Source organism: Brachycentrus maculatus, unplaced genomic scaffold (genome assembly GCF_059751285.1).
Source record: "Brachycentrus maculatus isolate JH-2025_06_01 unplaced genomic scaffold, ASM5975128v1 h1tg000311l, whole genome shotgun sequence".
In the NCBI taxonomy this organism is placed as follows: domain Eukaryota; kingdom Metazoa; phylum Arthropoda; class Insecta; order Trichoptera; family Brachycentridae; genus Brachycentrus; species Brachycentrus maculatus.
The window spans coordinates 803,427-809,792 of NW_028281061.1; positions in this window are offsets into that span (position 1 = coordinate 803,427).

Here is a 6,366-nt window from a genome sequence, read left to right on the forward strand (position 1 = left end):
GACGTATATAATATCGTTATATTTTATACATCATAGATACATCAACGTGTGTTTTGTTCGGCTATAAAGGAAAACAGCAAACCCGAAACCACGCTAAATTTGCAACTGTTGCAAAGGTCGTTGACTGCCAAAATATATATATTTTTAATGTATTTGCGTAAATCAATGCACGCGTTGTATAAATATATCGCATAAAATGCAATTGAATTACTTGATATTTTGAAAATAGTCGATAATCGGACATCTTGATAGTTTTTAAAAATTTCCATCATTGATGCCTCTCTATGTTCTGCGTCATTAATTGATGAAATAAACGGGTAGGTACTACATACGTTTATGGACGTGGAACATTTTATGGAAATTCCGTGTGTATTTTTTTTAAATGACAAATTAGATCTCATCAGAAAAATCTAAATAAAAAAAAAACAAATATATCAAATAAAATGTTTTTTTTTTATCGCAAAAATTCCAATAGCCCACAGAAGTCCAAATTTCAGTTATAAAATTAATAAAAATATCTGGATTCAAACTTCGTTATTTATCTTTCTAATTTTGTAACCGAAAGCACTCAAGACTTGAGTAATTTTATGTTTATTGATAAAATATAAATGAATTACTCTGTGGGTCTATTTGAAAGGAAACATAATACAATATAAATGTGTAGTACACATAATTTTCACATTACTCTTAGACTCTTACTCTCATTTCTATCAATTATCATTTTAAAACCAGTTGCCAACCCATTACCGGGAAGTTAGTATTACTGATGTTTTTGTGATTGTCTTTATCTAGTGTTACATCTTTCTTTCTTTTAGAATAAACCCCTAGTGCTGTGAGCAAATTTGCTTTCCAGCACAACATGAATATAAATATTTTCAGAAAAAAAACACAGGAGAATTTTGTTAATTACAAATTTATTTTTAAATTTTGGCAGAATTCAAATAACAGTACGATTTTTACTATGTTTATAAGTTATACAGAAACACACCGCAATAACAGTATAACAGAAAGTATATTTATTGCGAAGTGCTTCCATATCACACAATTGACTTCATTTTATTTATAAGAGAAAAGGAGAAAAAGAAATGTAATATTTATTATGTATAATAAATTTAATTACAACAATATGTTTATGGATTCAAATAAGCATCTATAAGCGTTAGTGAAAAGGCAAGTCAGTTGTACAAAAAGTTCTATATCAATTTTAAAATATCTTACTAACTATAAAAAAAAATATTTTAAAAAGATTAACAATTTTTTTTATATTAAACTTTGTATTCTTCTAAGCTGCATCAACATGTCATTTGAATAAAGTTGTATCTACGAATTCTATACTTTGTAGGAAAGAAACTTCAAATGGCACTCGGTAACATCAGTATAAGGAGTTCTTCTAGTGATAATTACATAATTTAAAAAATGGTAAATACAGATGTGGCTCACCATTTTTCATACGTTGAGTTTGAGACAGAATGTACTAATGTTTGTGTTTCAAAAGTTATAAGTTGATGAAATGAAGCTTAGCTACATAATACCAGCAACTTATTATCGTATTCTTCGTATTTCCAACCTTATTCATAGACCATATTGGAATAAAAGGCAATAAAAAGCACCAATACGATGGTGTTATTATGTACCTAATCTACTTAATTTTAAGTTAAATAGGAGAAATAACAATAAAAAATATTTTATAAAAATCATATAAAAAAATATTACACAGTCAGCGAAAGTTGTACAGAAAATGTTTTATTTAATTTTTTTATTTGCAACAATACCTTAAAATATTGACACAGAATTTTAATATAAAAAATAAGCAAGATAGGTGTTTATAATTTAGTAATACCTCAGCTAATGAATGATTCTTAATAAAGTTAAATAATATGAATAATTTTGGTACGGTTATTGCCATGGCTTATAAAATTGCAGTTCAGCCAAAAAATGGTCACCAATGCACTTTTGACAGTCTTGAAATTGTGTTGGCCTATTACGGTGTAAGTAAAAACTCATCAATTTAAAGAAAAATAATTAAAATTTTGACACAATCTGAGAAATGTTGCAAATATAGATCCGCATTTCTTTTATACAACAAAATAATTATTTGAAAAAAGTTTTATATTTACCAGAAAAATGGAACATAAGAAAAATTTGTTTTACAATTTCCTATTTCTAAATAAGTTTATTTTTTATTTCAAATTCATAAGTTTTGTAAGTATTTTTACTGCCTTAGTATTATTTGAGCTAACTTTTTTTTAAAATATTAATCAAATGTAATTCAGTTAGCCGAGGTAATACGGTATTATATTAGCAAGTTGCAAATTTTATTTGTATCGTAGAATACTTTTTGACATCTGAAAATGACAGTTTACATTTATTATCATTAAAAATGCAAAGAATAGTGAATTAGCTGAATCTGTGCCTCCTAGATAAATAGAATACTGTGCAGCGAAACAGGATATATTAATAAAATGTATGACAGAAGTAGATACATATAATGAATATTATTAATTGTTATTTTTATAATTGATATAAAAGAAAAAAACATGCATTGGATATGTCTATATCGAAATTGATTTGTAAATTTAAAAATACATTCGCATTCAAATATTAAAGATTCTAGTAGCAGATTACGCATTATCATCCTTATTCCGATGAAAATATTTAATATAGAAGGCACTGGCTGGATATTCAATATGGTTTAGGACGTAAATAGTAGTAAAAAAAATACAGCGATACCTTGACTTTATGAGATTTGAGAGAAAATGAACATACAAGTTTTCAGGATACTGTTGTTGAGATAATTTTTTTCCAGTTGGAAGTCAAAATTTGAGTGAGTTTCATACCAACAATACATATATGGAATGGAAACATAAAAAAGACAACTGGTCGTGGGTCGACACATAGCTAACTCATTTCTGAAATCTGAAAATGAGGTTCAAACAAACCTCTATGTTTTAATTAAAATTTGACATAATTAGTGATGTATTCGTTATTATGTTTTTATACTATGTATATTTATTATTTTCTTGTTTAAAAACCCATATTAAGAATAACTTTTTTTTTAGGACTAGATCTAATTTATCAATTTTAATTAATTTCTACGAAAAAGGAAAGTTTGATATACATATGAGCACTTTTGAGTTATGAACTCAGTCAAGGAACAGATTAAACTTGCAAGTCAAGGTATTACTGTATTGAGAAAGAGTCTAAATGCTAGCAAACTCGACTATTATTTTTAAAGAGTACAGATTGGGAAAAAATGTGATTATCGTGTGTCGTTTTACTAATGTCTATTAGTAACTTATTCAAATTAGTCAAAATTCGCAAAGACGTTCTATAAGCTCATTGTAGCAGCCAATTCAATCACTAGATTTTATAATTCATACAATTTAACCACTTAGTACCTATCTGCCACCGCTAATTTATCTATCTACTTTTGGTTATTCACACCTGTAACACTTCTGACCATGTAAAACGTAATAAAACACTTACTTTATTACACATTAAAAAATGCACAAAATAATTTAGGTTTGGTTAGAGCGAAATAGGAAAGAAAAATACTTTATTTTGAGCACATTTCATTAAGGGTCAGAATCAAATAATTCTTATGGATGTTAGTTGGAAATTTTCTGGGTTATTTTTTAATGTAATATATTTACTTTTATAACAAACAAAACAGCCCCGATGGATGGTGCCATGCAAAATGAAACGTTAACAAAATCTGGACAGCCAGAAAAACTTTATTAGTTTAATCAAGTACATATTTTCAGTGATTCTGTTTAACTAAAATAAGTTTTAATATAGTACATAAATATTATGGTACATGTGACATTGACCCTTATGAAAATATATAACAAGATTTATAACAATGCATACCTAGGAATGTTACAATATTGTCAATGGAATATACAAATGTAACAAAATCACAGTACTTTCCAAAATGGAGAGACTTTAATGCTTCAGAGCACCAACCAAAAAAATCTTATCTGTGCCAGTCTCGCATCTTATTAACCCTTAGAGTGCGAACCGTCGATAGATCGACTCTCTATTAAAGCGTATAAAGTGCGGAGCGTCGGAATACCGACTATTGCGCAATTTGATTTAGGTACCGACCTGTACGGACGTGTCTTAGCGCGCGCATGTATAAGGTTTTTAATAAGTTAATAACATTTATAAATAACCATTTAAAATTATTTTGCTGTGAATTTAACATTTATTTTTTTAAGTAAAGCTTTTTATTTCTACCCACAAAATGTCAAATTCATCAAGTACTAATGATGAAAAGCAATTAGCAATTTATGCAAAATATGTGAAAATAAGCTCAGCACTTTAAGGGTTAAATTGGAAAAAATTGCAAGATACTAATGGTTTTTAAGCTTTTAACTATGTGGAAGAATCCAGCACTTCATGCAAATTGTTAGCTAAATGTAAAAGCTGTACAAATAACTAGATTACCATTACTTAAAAATGTAAAACTTATCTGGTTTCATATAAAAATGCACAGTGACAAATGAGAGCTAACCGTCCACTGCTTTAAGGTTTTTTTTTAAATACTTCCATTTTGACATTGAATTTTTTGCTATGCAACAGTATATGTATTTCCATGGTCAAAAGGAAAACAATGTTAAGTGATTGATAAATTATAAATAAAAGTCTCAACATTTTATACCAAATATATTTTTGTATATTTGTAACGGATAATTAATCAAAACTCATGGAGACTTCATAATCAGTCTCTTTTTTATATGAGTAGTTTCACTAAAAACGAAAACAAATAATGAAATAAATCAAAATAATGAAATAACAATAAAAATAATTGAGTAGGACTGATTCCTATTTTTAAATGCAAGCTGATTAGGATCATCTGAAAATAGTGCATCTCTCTCTTTCTCCGTCCCTTATCCAAACTTATCCTGCTAAGGTATCGGCATTGCATCGATAATAACATAAAGGCAAGGTGATCAGCCCTGCATTTAGGGCTAGTATAAAACAAATGTTTGAGTTATTTCTTCACAACATTTTGAGTGTGTCCAAATACTTGTTCCACAAACCTTTTATTTATTTTGATCCTTCCGGGAATCAAACTGGGATCTCGTGCAGGGTAACCAAACACACAAATCACTAAATAACAGATGCAGATTAGTCACACGCATTAGAATTTTTGAGCACATTATAAGAATAACTTTTTTCTAATTTGTTATATATAATTTTCAACTATTTTTTTTAAGTTAACATCATTTTCTTTTTGACCACAATATTAATATAGAATACTTAAAAACAATAAAATTTACGGGGTAGTATTTAATATATAAACAATTTTGAGCACATTTTTATCACTATTTCTATTAATATTAGACCTTGGTTTTAATTTCTAAAAAGTGATTTTAACATTACAGTAAACCCCCCTTCAACATTGAGGTAAGTCCCGCAATTTCGGAGGAAACGTTATAAGGAGTGTATGTTTTTAAATTGTATTTTGAATTGACAAAGACTCTTTTCAGTAATTTCCGCTGGTTAAAATATAAAAATACAATTTAAAACATTAACCCCATATAATGTTCCCTCCAATAACGCGGTACCTATCTTAACGTTATATGGGGGTTTACTGTATATTAAGGGACAACATAAACCACTAGTATTTACCTACCAGTTTTGACTGTTATTTAGTTACGAATTGTGAATACTGAAACAATCTACATAGGCTAAAAAGCCCTGATTAGATACATAGTTTCAACTACATTCTTTATATGACCGGTAAGTGGAAACAATATTCATATTACATATTATTAAAGTTGAGCAGCAAGATAAAAACTTAGGATACATTTTTTTTGCAAATGCAAAGTTTACGCGACTATTAAAAAGTCATCAATAAGTTCATCAATTTATCATAATCAACAACTAAGGAAAATTGTATAATTGTCAGTGCTACAATCAAAACATAAATACATATATAATTTATTACAATAAAATCAAACTAAAAATTATGTATAAAACATATACAAATTATGTAAAAATTTATAAATAATTCATACTTTTTATAATATTTATATAAGATAATTTATTTACACATAATATAATGACTGTTTAAAAATAATCTGAAAGCTGAAATAAACATATATATATATATATAACTAACAAACCTGAATATTCCAAGTATATCTGACTGACAAAAACGATTATTTTAAATTGATTCCACGACAATTTCTGGATGATATTATATAATTATGCATGAAACAAAATATTTTTATATGTTACATAATAATTTATTTTTAAATTCACAACGTGTTGAGCGAAGAACTTATTGTAAAAGATTAATCATATTTTATTTAAAGATTTATTTTGTTAAGACATTGTTTTTTTTTATACAGTCAT